The sequence below is a fragment of the Eumetopias jubatus genome, unplaced genomic scaffold, assembly GCF_037043125.1.
Source record: "Eumetopias jubatus isolate StellerSeaLion01/CBP00866 unplaced genomic scaffold, mEumJub1_p1.0 scaffold_3, whole genome shotgun sequence".
Taxonomy (NCBI): Eukaryota; Metazoa; Chordata; class Mammalia; order Carnivora; family Otariidae; genus Eumetopias; species Eumetopias jubatus.
In genome coordinates this window covers 23,666,028-23,680,454 of record NW_028274809.1, presented here as the reverse complement: position 1 = coordinate 23,680,454, position 14,427 = coordinate 23,666,028, and the positions used below count along the sequence as shown (strand labels likewise).

Here is a 14,427-nt window from a genome sequence, read left to right as displayed (position 1 = left end):
TCTTACTAATAGATGTTTGGATTGCTTCTTAAGTATTTGGTACTCTGAGTAAGACTTCAGAAAACATCCTCACAAGTGCTTTTTTTCACAGTCATCATCTCATTTCATTGATATATATTTATAGGTGTTATCTACATTTTAAGAAAGGATTTAAATCATATTGACAAAGACTCTATAAAAAGTCTACTTTTACATAGCTACTTATGTATTCCCTCCAACACTCCATGAGTGTGCCCACTTTCCCACACTCTTGTTACTTTGATTTTAACAATTAGATAGGCTAAAATTCTCTTGTCAATGTTTCAATATATAATTATTAGGACCATTGAAATGCTTTACATATTTTTAAACATGTTTGATATGCAGGCTACCATTGACATTTATTTCTACATATTCTGGAATTGATGTTTAAATTATCTGACATAGAATTTTGGACAAAATTTTTTAAATTTAGTTTGGTTAACTGATTTCTTTGTTTTAAAGTCAAAGTAGTTACTTTTTTGGCTAAATTTCAGTTATTTAAATTTTTCTTTCTTTGTCTTGGGAAATTAGTGCTTCTTGGAATTTATTATGATTCTCTTAATGCTACAATTAATGATTAAGTGTGTTCTTTTAGTTAACTAAGTATTATATATAGCATATGTAATTGTACATTATATTGTATATAATATTTTATATTTTATAAATATATGTGTAATGTATATTACAAACATATACTAGTTGTATATATTATACATAATTAGTTGTATTATCACCCTCCAGTTTCCCTACTTTCCTCCCAGCTGTTTTCTGGGATTTGTAGCATCTGCCTGTGGTTGGATGATGGTGTAAGATCAAGGGAACTATCACACTATTGTACTTCAGTTCTCAGATTACACTGAACCAGGCATGTCTTCCCCTTAATTTCTGCAGTTATTCTATGGAGTTTACAGTACCTGACTGTAGAAAATGATGGTGACTTTGTAAGGAATATGACATAGAATGCCAAGGCAGGAGTCACATATTGTAAATCTTGATTTGGCTTATGGGATTTGAATCACACCTCTATCAAATGTCTTAGTTTATAGAGACCATAGGACTAGGGGTCAGTGGGCAAATGGTGAGGAATGTAGGAAATATCTTCTTTGCCTTTTCAGTCACTCACTATTCCATGATGCAAAGCTACATCCTGATGTGCTAAAGCCTGAATAGAACTCCCAGCTTAGCAAATAGGCATTAGGTTGTCCATTAGTATTTTTTTCTTTTTTTATTATGTTATGTTAATCACCATACATTACATCATTAGTTTTTGATATAGTGTTCCATGATTCATTGTTTGCATATAACACCCAGTGCTTCATGCCGAATGTGCCCTCTTTAATACCCATCACCAGGCCAACCCATCCCCACCCCCCTCCCCTCTAGAACCCTCAGTTTGTTTTTTAGAGTCCATAGTCTCTCATGGTTTGTCTCTCCCTCCGACTGTTGAATCAAAGACCTGTACCTCTGAAACAAATAATACATTATATGTTAAAAAAAAAAAAGAAGAAGAAGAAAAAGAAAATAGCAGGAGGGGAATAATGAAGGGGGGATATTGGAGGGGGTGTCCATTAGTATTTTTTAATGTGTTTGCATGCTTTAGTCTCTTTCTGCATTTTTGTGGATACTTCATATATCTTGATATCCAATTATAGTTTCATATTAAGTGCCTCAAACCAAGATTTTGATTTAATTTGCATTTGATAAAATGTTAATACATATAAAAAAGAAGAGTATTCTTCAATAAGAATTCTCTATATCTCTGATGCAGTGAAACTGAAATTGCTTTTTCTGGTATCCTGGATAATTTTATTATTTCTATATTACATATGAAATGGAATTTTGTTATTTAAAAAAATCATGTGTATAGATATAGATAAACACACAAATTTCTGCTACTGAATGTAATATGGTCAATCAACACGTAAGTATTAAATGCCTACTGTGTAGCAAGCACTAGTCTAAGTTCTATAATGCAGAAATCAAAATATAAAAATAAAATAGACAAAAGTCTCTGCTGTGGGAGAGAGGCAGATAAAAAAATAAATGAGAAGGAAAACTAGTATGTTAGATGATGATACATGTTGTAGAGGAAAAAAATCAGAGAAATAAGATAAGAAATATTTGGCTGGTAGGGAAGAGAGTTATTGCAATAGCAATTAAGATACAATTTGAGCAAAGGCCTAAAGAAGATAGGGAGGGAGCACTGTAGATATCTGGAGGAAGAGTATTCCAGAGGAAAAAATGCAAGTACAAAAACCCTGGGGTGGGAGCATGTCCAGTGTTGCTTTGAGGAACAAGCAAGGAGTAACTTGGGTGGATGAGTAAGGAGAACAGCAATTTGAAAATATGAAATGAAGCCAGGGAAGTGTTGGTAGGCAGGGAGTGAGGGCAAGTTACATTATCTTGGAAGTCATTTTGATGACTTTAGTCTTTACTCAGGGTGAAATTGGAAGCTATTAGAAAATTTTGAGCAAAATAAATGATTTTACCTCTTATTAGTCTAAAGGTTATGGAGAGGGAAAAGCAGTGGTGGATGCAAAAACATCATGTGTGGCTATTGTACTCCACTTATGCAAAAGATGGCAGTAGCTTGGACTAGAATGATAGCAAAGAGGAGAACGTGCTTAAAAAAAAGAAAGAAAGAAACACACACATACACACAAAAAGGAAAAGAAAGAGAAGAGAAAATGAGAAGGAACTCGGAAAATGTGGAAATGCCCCACAGACAAGACTCACTCACATTTCACTCTAGCTTTTCCCTTCTAATCTAAATCTTCAAAGAGGAAACACAGTAGTCACTCAGAAAGGAAAAATAGAAAAACATATAATTTATTAATAACACATTTATTTTTATTTATTATTTTGGAATTATAGATTGACCTTGCAAATAACCTTTGTCAATTTGTGTATTATTTTACATGTGTTGTATAAAGAAGTGCTGGTTTCTTAGTGCCATGGTTATGAATTTGAAGTCTGAAATCAATACTAAAAATACAAAGATTTCTATCAATGACTTAACACTTTTCAAGTGAATTTGATTCTACCAGTGTTCATTGAACAGCTCTGTGTTCAGAGATGATGCATTTGTACTGGGTCAGCCAGTAAAATAAAGCTAGGAGACTGTAGCAGATGCCATTGCTGTCCTCCCCATAACCTCGCATTCACCCGCAGCCTTGCTGGACAGTTCCCAGGGCCGTTCTCAACTTCCTACCTCAAGAGTTCCATCCTCATCTCTCTGAGGTTTCCTTCTCTGAGGGTTTTTCTCAGATGCCACAGTTCACTAGGCTCAAGTCCATGCCTCTTGGGGACAGATGGAAGTACGGGATAAATAGTTTAGGATACTGTCCCCCAGTGGGACAGCTGTGAAGCATGTTTTATATGGTTCCTCATAGTGTCCTCAGTGGGACCTCAGGGTCCTGATCCTAACTGCTCACGGGGCACCCATAGCACATCCTTTCCTGGCTTCTCCCCTCTTTGTTTCACTTTCCCCATTCCCTTGTGTGTGCTTTCGGAATTCACATCCCAAGTAAATGACTTTCACAGTATTTGTCTCAAGGTGTGTTGAGCGGGAGACCCATACCAAGCCAAGTGGAAACCCTTGAATCAAGTTTCTCATGTCTGCTGGACAAAGCAAAAGGTCCAGGAATATTCCACAGAAATTAAGCAAGGGTGATTAGTGGCCTTTTGGCTTTAATCCACCCCTCTTGGCCCATATGTGTCTCACTTTGTCCAGCATTATAGAAACAGAACCTTCAAAAGTTAGCTCTTTATGTTCCCCTCCCAAATACACTGTTAGTGTTAGCATATATTTTACAAATGGTGAATCTGTTGCTACTTCCATAATTAATCATTTTTGTCAATAGTTACAAGTGAACAGAGCCATGAAATGCAGAATGAATAATAGGGAGCTGAAAATTTATGGGCATATTGAGGAGATATAATGATCACTTGTATCAGTAACAGAGAAGCAGTAATAACAGCTGCTTGGAGCCTGGGCCAGTTTAGAGAAAAAAAGGAGACTTTGCCAGAGGATGATGTGTTTCTACCATCTAGAGCAAAGCTAGGGAGAATTTAAAGTGCCACCATCATCTGGAAGCACAACTAGATTCACAGTTTGACAAAGTCTAGGGATATTACATGTTGTAAGCCCTTGGTAAAAATCAAATCCTAAAGTTATAAGAAAATGAGGAATTTAGAAAAGACAAAAATAAAATAAAACCCTTAAGTCTATATTAATTTTTTATGTTAATGTACTTTGAAAGTGTAACAAGGGTTTCTGGTTGGGCAAATTTGAGATATAAAGGCAATGGATGAACAAATATTCAATGGTTCTTTTCTTTCCTTCTTCTGGCATAATCTAAGCCTCAGGAACAGAAATATCCATGACACAGGACACCTTTCTTTTATACAAAGAATCAGAAAGGTACTACTTATTTAGAGATCAGAGAAAATATCAACAGGAAGCACATTTCTGTGCCATGAAAAGAGTTTCAGATAGATAAACATTTATGGAGTGTCAGGACTCTGGTAGGTGTGTAGGTATGGGCAAGGGGACATGAGGCAAGCATAATAAAATGTAATACTTTTCTTATGGAATTTACAGTTTAGTGGTTGAAAAAGATATGTGAACAAGTTATTTCAGTATAGTGTCAAAAGGGCCAGGGTCCTCAGTATAGCTATCTGCAGAGCAGTGACATGATCTGATTTATACTTTCAGAGAATTTCGCTGGCTATCCTGTTGAGAATAGCCTGAAAGGAGGCAGAGGACAATGATCCAGGCAGAAGACTTTGGTAGACTTGGAACAAGACGGTAGCAGGGGAGGTGATGAAAGGTTTTATTTATTCATTCACTCATGTATTTATTCATTCATTCATATAGACATAGTTTCAGTCCTCCTGAAAAGTTACAATAATAATACAATATACACTTCACCCAAGTTCCCCAAGTGAACATTGTACTGTATCTGCTTTATCCCTTTCCCTCTTTCTGAATATATACATGCATATATGTTTTTCCAAAACATTTGAGAATTGATAGTAGGCATAATATCCCTTAACCCACAAATAGTTCATTGTGTAATACCTAAAAACAAGGCTATTCTTTTAAACAACCGTAGGGAAATTATCCACATCAGTAAGCTGGTATTGATACAATATCTAATCTACAGACTTTATTCAAATTTGTCCAACGGCACCAATGCCTATATAACAAAAGAAAATTTAAGATCATGTGTTTTCATTCAGTTGTATTTTTAGTTCCTTTTCATCTGGAATAGTTTCTCATTCTGTCTTTGTATTTCATAATATTGACATTTTGGAACAGTACAAGCCAGCTATTCATAGAGTGTCCCTCAATTTGGATTTGTCTGATATTTCCTCTTGCTTAAATTCAGCTTATGAAACTTGAACAGGAATGCCTCAGAAGTAATGATCTTTTCAGAGAATTATATCAGGAGGCACATGTTGTTGATCTGTATCATTACTGGTGATGTTAATTTTGGCATTTGGACTCTGCTAAGTCTTTCGATTCTGCTAAGTCTTAGACTATTATTTTACTTTGTAATTAATAATTATCTTGTTATTTTGAGACTGTAAATATTCTGCGTCTTCTAAAAAATTCACTTACTCATTTTAGCATCCACTGATAATTCTCACTTTCTTTGATTGTTATTATGATGGTTGTTGATAGTGATTTCCTAACTCCATCATTTCTTCATTTATCAGTTCGGTTTCTACTGAATGGAAGACTTTTCCCTTCTTCCCTCATTTTTTAAAAATTTATATCAAAGTGAATTCATGTATTTCTCTTTTATTCAATGAGTTATATTTTTATGTCATGATTTTAATACTCAAATTGTTCCATTCTTGGCTAATGAAAGCTCCTCTGTGGTGGGCAGTGTCCTTTTGAATGTCCAGTATTATTCTCTGAGCACCTCCCTCACTTCTAGCACAAGAGATTTCAGGCTCATCTTATACTCTTCTTGCTATAACACTGGAATCAGCCTTTTCTTCTAGAAGCCCTGGTTACTTTTAATGGAGAATGCTATTAGAGATCAAGATCTGGGTTCTACTTGTTGTCATGACTATGGGGTGGGGGGAGGGGTCATTGCTCCTAGTCCTTCTCAGTAAACTGAGCTAGAAATAGATATAAAGATGATCATACGCGCACACACACAACCCTGTATCTATACAGCAAACTAACTATATTAAAAATTATGGATTCACACTGATATCTCTAATTCCAATCCAATGACAAAATTCATTCTATTTTCCTCCTTTTCCATGTCTAAAATTCTCTTATCGGCCAATGACAAACACAGCCCCAGGTATCTATAATATATTTATTTATATGTTCAATCTTATAATGTACAGAAAATAGTTTCACTATTACTAACCCAGGTCTCTAAGAAAGGAAGCCTATAATTAGCATTCAATATTTGTTTAGAGTTCTTTTTGTCTTTAGCCTGAAGGTGTATAGTCCACCTACTACCCTACCATGTTTAACAGTTATTTCAGTTAGATGTTTCCCATCTCCCATTAGTTGGTGTTACTTACCCAAATGTTATTTATTTGAAATATGCTGAGTCATTTCTTTCTGTTTGTGTTCAATAGCAGGATTTTCTACCCTTCCTTATTTTATTCATTTCTTTTTTTTTCTGAGTCTGTGAAACATTAACATTCTTAAGTCAGAACTGCATTAAATTCTACTTACCTTCTTTGTGTTTTCTGTTCGTTTAGTTTCTTTTTTCATATTTCTAGATTTTTAAGCAGAGAACTTATTAATTTAGACATATTCTTTGATTGATAGTGTTTAAGGCTATATAATTTATTGCTTCATGTCTCATAGATTATTTTATATATGTATATATAAACACACATATGTACCTGTGTCTTAGTGTTTTCATTTTTATTCTTTTTAATGTTCTTTAGTTTTATTTTGTATTTCCACATTCACTCAAGAATTGTTTAATAAACATTTTTTATTTCTAGTTACAATAATCTTTTAATCTTTAATATTTTAAACAATTTCTAGTTTTTATGTATTAAATTTTTACTTGTAACATTTTTTAATTATGAAATTTCTTTTTTGTGACTTAATATATGATCAGATTTTACGATTGTCCCATGAGTGCCTGAGAAGGCATAATCTTGATTTTCCAGGGTGTAAATTTCCATGTATACATAATATCTCCTTTATTGGTTAGGTTCTGTAGGACTTCTGTATCCTGCCCTTGTGTCTACTTCATTTATCTCACACTAATTCTGATGTATTAATATTTCCTAAGGTTAATATGTTTCTTTCTGTATCTTTTTATATCTCTTGTAGTTTTTGCTTACCAAGGCATTGCTGTATGATTTTGGTGCATAGATATTCACAATTATTAGTTATTTGCTGTGAACTGAGGCTTTTAGCATTAAAAACAATTCTGTCATATTTAACACAGTCTAGTTTGAAGTTTATTTTGTTTGATATCAGTATTGGTTTGCTTTATTATTATTTCTAGAAGCCTGGTTTGTCTTTGCCCATCTTTTTTATTTAGCTTTTCCAAAGTATTTTAAGTATGTGTCTTTCATTCAGAATATATTTGGGTTTTGCTTTGTCAGCCAAATTGAAAATTGTTTCCTTTTTAATAGATGATTTAAGTCATTCATTCATGTTTATTGATATGTGAAATGTTTAATTGCAACTCATCATATTATTTTATGTAATAATTACTATGTATATTATGTTATATTTGCTATATTACTCTATATGAAATGGTTTAGGGGCTCTTTTAAAAAAAATTCTTTTAGTGTTTAGGAAGGACTGTATTTTTGTTCTATGGGCTGGCTTTTTACTTATTTTTAAAATTCTTTAATTTCCCTGCTTTTTTTTTATCATGTTACTACATTGTTTGCAGTTTTAATGACATACTTTTAACTCCAAACTATTGTCTACACAACAATAACTTCCCTCTACCTTCTCTTCTCCTGTCATTTTTAGTTGCATTATTTCTACTCTGTCAGAACATACAACACATTCTAGGTAGCACATCATAAAACATTATTATTTCACCATCCACCTCATCTTTTAGTGTTAAATCTACAATATACTAAAAGCTCACCAGTAATCCTATTGCTGAAATGTCCCAATTCATCTCTTAGTTGGATTCCATGAGTATTTAAAACTGTTTTTCACTATTGATCCTTGAATGAAAACTTAGCTGACTATAAAATCCATGATTTACACTTTCTTTCCTTGGATTATTTTAAAATGCTGTTCTACTGGTGCATTATTTTGTATGGGGTTTTTTTTAGAAGTCTGATGCCAACTAATTATCTTGCTTTTGCTATCTATCTACCTATCTATTAATTATTGGCTGGAGTCCAGTCATCTTTTTTATTTAGTAAGATTATAAGACACTATTTTTACCATCATATCACTTTGAATTGATCATTACAAATCAATGTTCATGTTATTCAGTGAGTGTATAGATTCAGGACTTCTAAGTTTCTCCTCTAAATTGATCTATCCCAGTCCATCAAAGCGCTCAGCAGTAAAAAAGTCCTTCATATCCACTTTGTTAGAAGGCGGTTATGAAGAAATGCAGCCTGTTTTTACTTTGTTAATATAATGAGTTAAAAACAATCTTAAAATCTATACTTGTTAACAGAAAAATCTCTTGAGGGTAGTCAGCTAACATAAAAGAATGGATTTTCTAATCAGATTTAACAAGAATCAGAGATCTTACCTGGTATGCAGCTTTACTAAATAATGTCAAAAAAATTTCCTAGTAGAGAGAGCAGTGTCACACACCAAAGGCAGCTTCCCAGATCCTGTCTAAACACCTTAGGCATGTACGTCTAGCCAAGAATTGTAGACAAAGTCTCTGGATGAGGATCCTGGGATAAACCCCATGCCCTGGAAACATTTAAATTATGAAACATCTCCATTTAGTATCTCCAACACTGTATCACTGACTGACAGGGAGCTAAGTAAGCCTCATGGACCCTGGGTTCTATAGTTGACCCTTAGCTAGAATATCCTACGAAGTACATTTTACAGATAAATTCTCTTCCTCCTAGAAAATATCAATAGTTTACATGCCCAAATGTCTAGTTAACAAGGAACTTGGGCTGGGTCACTTGCCAACATTCTTTTCCCTAGGAGCACTCAACTCCATAAAGGGAATGCTATGGCCAGAAGATTTGTATCTCTCCCCAAAATTTGTATGTTGAAATTCTAACACCCAAAGTGATGGTATTATTAGATGGGGCCTTTAGGAGATTATTAGGTCTTGAGGGTAGAGCCCTCATGCACGGGATTAGTGATCTTTTAAAAGACTTTATAAAAAGTCCACAGTGCTCCGTAGCCTCTTCTATCATGTAAGCATACAACAAAAAGTATGTAAGCCAAAAGAGGGTCTTTCCCCAACCATGCTGGCACCCTGATCTCAGACTCCCAGCCTCTAAAACTGTGAGAAATGAATTTCTGTTATTTGTAAGCTACCCAGTCTGTGGTGCTTTGTTATAGCAGCCCAAACAGACTAAGATGGGAGGTAATGTGCTGTAGGCCAGGTGCAACTAGAGGAAAAAATAGTATAATGGAAGTGGGATGAATAGCCCGGTCATTTAGACCATGGGCTTAGAACCATTCATTTACCTGGTTGCAGCACTGGTCTGTGTTCAGATAAATTGCAGACATCATACCTGGAGATTCATTCACCTAAAGAAACAATGCAGTGCCCTAGTTGCTTAGATAATTGCTATTATCCATGGTATCAGAGGCAGAATTGAGATTTTTATTAAGTCCATTTGAAAATTAGAAAACAATGGAGATAGTTTATATGTATAATACTGAGATAGATATCTCCATGTGATAGACATATACATATACCCATGTAAGTTCTCTTATTTTTATTACAGTAAATCAAATTTCTAGATATTATATATGTATTGCTTATCTGAACATAAACAACCATTATACTTCTCTGTTTTTTAGTCCCTAATTCCATGTAGAATAAGAATTATGACATATACTTGTCCTATTTTCGGAGCAGAAGATGTATTTTTTTTAAAGATTTTATTTATTTATTTGACAGTGAGAGAGATAGTGAGAGAGGGAACACAAGCAGGGGGAGTGGGAGAGGGAGAAGCAGGCTTTCCGCTGAGCAGGGAACCCGATGTGGGACTTGATCCCAGGACCCTGGGATCATGACCTGAGCTGAAGGCAGATGCTCAACGACTGAGCCACCCAGGCGCCCCTGAGCTGAAGATGTATTGACTTACTCCCTTGGAGTCTTGTTTTCTCCGTGTCTTCTATTTCATGTCAACATTCTTTTTTTGATGTTTTCTAATTTCTTTCAAAAGAAAGTACCATCAAGTAAATAATAACAATCCTTACATTTATTTAAGTTTTAGTTTATACATCACTAAAAACTCTAGAAACTGCTCTAAATACAATTCTCTAAGTAATAAGATAATTTGGAGAAATTCTATAAATACCCCCTTAGCCACTGTGGTTCATAAGACACCATTTGCTTTTTCTTTCCGCTGCCAAGCTGTAGTTTCTCCCAATCAGTATCAGTTGCTTACTGATATTCCCTGAGTCACTATCAGCCCTGGACAACTTGATACATGGCTTTTATTTTTTTCTTTTTTAAGACTTATTAACAGATGCTTGCCATTTGTTGATTTTTTTAAAAAAAAATCAAGTTGTAAATTTTTATTACAAATTAAAAATGATGTTCTTAAAAATCTCAACTTGAGCATATATGAAACAATTTAAAAACCTTTAAAGATGTATTGAGAAAAAGCAGGCTTAAAAAAAAAAAAGTTTGTAGTTGCCGAAAGGAGATGTCTAGGTAAAAATAATAAAAACCCCAGGCAGCAAAGATAATGCAGATAATTCTATTTATCTGGTCAATGAGCACTCAAGGTCCTCAGCTCAAATCTTTTGTTCATTTCTTATTGCTTGAATTTCATTTCTTCTTATTGTATGACTAAAGCAGATGATAGTACAGTTGGTAAACCTCAGGAGCACATGAAGTCTCAGCTAGTGAACTGGCTGCTTTGTCTCTTTGCCATCTTGTGGTTTAGGGTTTTCTTGGTGTCTATGTTGGTAATTGAATTTCAGTGTCGATACTGACATTGAGGTGGCTGCTGACCTTGGGTCTTATCTCGATTTTCCTTACCTTCTTCATTCCTGTCCTCCCTAGGCTGTCTTTGGTGAGGAGGACGCTTGTGAAGTCATGGCCTACAATCCCAATGCATATTCTGTCTCAGTGGTCTACCTTGTTCTCCTGCACCCTGGTTGTCAGCAACTCCCATCACGTCTCCCTGCACAGCAGGATTGGAAGACTGTGGTCCAAGCCCACAGGGTCTCTGCATGTAGTAAGGTGGGAAGCGTCCCTGCCATGGGGCCAGCGCTGTTAGGCCTGGCCTTCTGGAGCACTTGCTAATCCCGCCTTTTTCCCCACTCTCACTCTTCTGGCAGTTCTGCTGGGAATTGTGTGGACCCCTGCTTTATGGAGAGTGTCTGTAATGGTTATGGTCTGCTGCATATTTACTGACTTGGACTGGAGCTCCACCAGGCCCTGTCACATTTCCTACCTTCAACAACATCAAACTCCACAGTCTCTCCATCTCCTACACTGTGAAGGTACTTCCTGGGGTCATTCTTCTTTATGGTGGTTGGATGCACAAATACATCTTCCTTGGTGTCATTCATATTGATGAAACCATATCCATGTCTTACATTGAACTCTTTTACTGTTACCAAAACCTTTGTTATGATGACCTTCTTCCCCACTACAGCAGGTGCTACCTATGTGAGGCTGCCCTGGCCTCTGTTCCTTGCATGACTGTGGGTGGTGATGGACTTGGGGTGGGCAGCACTGAGGGCGCAACTGGCTGCTGGGTCTCAGCCTCCCTGCTCATGGTTGTGGTGATGGTGACAGGCCGGCAGCAGCAGCTCCTCCTGGGGTGTGATGGTAACTAGGCTGGCGGTGGGGCTGCTCAGGGCTCCTAGATGGCTTTGAAAGAAACAAACCACTTACCCATTATTCCCCAATGGTAACATCTAAGGAGAATTTAGTAGTTTAGGCATTTTCTAAAGTGAAAACACAGCAATCTGAAAAAGCTTGTCTCAAGGACTAGAAGGGAACAGTTAAGAAATCAAATGAAGTTTTGTTATATTAAAGGTAGTCTTGATCTTGATCATTTGAACAGAAACTTCTCTCCTTTTCCTTCAATATTAGGCTTTTTTGATACGGATTATATGAATGATAGCCCATCTCCTTACCCAGATTCATTTAAGCTGCTTTTTACTTTTTAACCTGTCTTATGCTCTGTGATTTGTGACATTCCCTCTAGTTTTGTTTCAGAAATAATAATGCCATTCTATGGAAAAATCATATATATAAATTAATCATTCAGTAGAAATATATGTATCTGGTTATAAATATAAATCATTATAGATATATTCCTATTCCTAGTTGATGATGTTTATACTGATGTAAATTATGACCTTTAAAACACATGATTATAAGTATTTTCCATCCATATAGTATCATTTTTCTAAGTTGTCTCAAAACCAGATTTTGCAGTTGTACATTCTATGGGCTCCATGCCAGGTAGCTGGGGACTGGCAGGCTGCCCCACAGCCATTGTGAGTTTACTGCGAGAAATCTGGAGATAGCCATGCGGAGTCCTGAGGGCCAAAATCCCATGAGGGTAAGACTGGACCGACATAGAGTTAACTTTTTAAGAGAAGTTATGTAACATACCTCAAATTACAAGGAAAAAGGAAAAAGAATCTTTTTTTTATACTTTGGTAACATACATTTTATAGAAACATCATTTGAAAAATATATAAAACAGCTTTAAGGTATGTTCTATATTAAAGAATAGAGTTGATAGAAAAAGAATATATAAAAGTTAGATTTTACTTATATACATTTCAGAGAGAATTTTTATTCTTGAAGGGCATCAGCAAACTGACCTTTCTTCATACTTCAATTCCATGTTATCAAAACTTGTACCAATTGCATTACAGTATTTTATTCCTTTTAGTAAGAGAGAAAGGGCTGTCTTCCCTATACACAATATGACTGTCTCTGTCACCAAGAAGAGGGGTGAAGGAAATTCTAGTCAAATTTTCCTTAACTTCATGTATTTAAGAGTCATCTGATGAGGTTGGGTTTAAATGCAGACTCCTGGGCCCCATATCAAGAAATTCTAATTAAATTTACCTTGAAGATCCTAGGAATGTGTATTTTTTAACAAGTATGCCAAGTAGTTCTGGTTAATGCAATTTTTCTAAACACGCTTTGAGAAGCACTCTCCCGGTTCTTTCTATGTCAGCACCAATGTCTAAATGGTCTGATTCAAGGAACTTAGGTAAACAGCAGTGAAGCTTCAAGTTATCACATTCTTATCCAACACTTGATATAATTTGTATTATTTAAATAATTGATATCCATGAAATTAGAGAAAAAAATTAAGGACTCTTATTAAATCCCCCAAACAGTATAGGTACTCTCTCTATGTGTGTGTATATATAAACATTTTATATACGCATACACACATACACATAGTTTACCTCATTCTCATTACAATAAATCAGAATTCTAGATTTATGTATTGGATATCTGAATATAAAGCCTGACAGCAATTGATAACAGGAGTGTCAGAGGTAGAGTTCATCTGTGAGATAAAAAGACTAATGGGATCAGGGGAGATGAAAAGGGCACCAGCCTAGCAGGTGAATATCCTGGTAAGGAACTACGGAGTGAGGCAGAAGCATGGGAAGGGGCCTATTATGAGCTGGATTGTGACCCCTCCAATTTCATATGTTGAAGCCCTAACCCCCAGTACCTCAGAATGTGACTGTGTTTAGAGACAGGGCCTTTAAAGAGGTAATTAAGGTTAAACAAGGTCTTATGGGTAGGCCCTTAACCCAATGTAACGGGTGTTCTTACAAAAGAGGAACTTTGGACAGAGACACCAGGGATGCATACCCACAGAAGAAAGATCATGTGAGAACAGAATGAGAACATCTGCAAACCAAGGAGAGAGGCCTCAGAAGAAACCAATCCTGCGGTACCTTGATCTTGAATTTACAGCTTCCTGAACTGTGAGAAAATAAATTTCCACTCTTTAAGCCGCCCAATCTGTGACATTTTGTTAGGGCAACCCTAACATACTAATTCGGATTTTGGTACCAAGAAGGGGGTGATGCTACAATAAATGCCTAAAATATGGAAGTGGCTTTGGAACTGGGTAAAGAGCAGAGACCAGAAGAGTTATGAGGTGCATGCTAGAAAGAGCCTAGATACCTTGGAGAGACTGTTGGTAGAAATATGGATGTTAAAGGTGCTTCTGATGAGGTCTCAAATGAAAATGAGAAACATGTGTCTGGAAATT

The 14,427-nt window shown here is 35.7% G+C and overlaps 1 protein-coding gene and 1 pseudogene across 2 annotated transcripts in view; one reads left to right on the top strand and one right to left on the bottom strand.

The window, feature by feature from the left end:
- SPAG16 (sperm associated antigen 16) overlaps positions 1 to 14,427 on the top strand; it is a 951,181-nt gene that overhangs the window by 570,714 nt on the left and 366,040 nt on the right. The window lies entirely within an intron of this gene.
- On the bottom strand, positions 11,004 to 11,940 carry LOC114215938 (Y-box-binding protein 1 pseudogene; annotated as a pseudogene).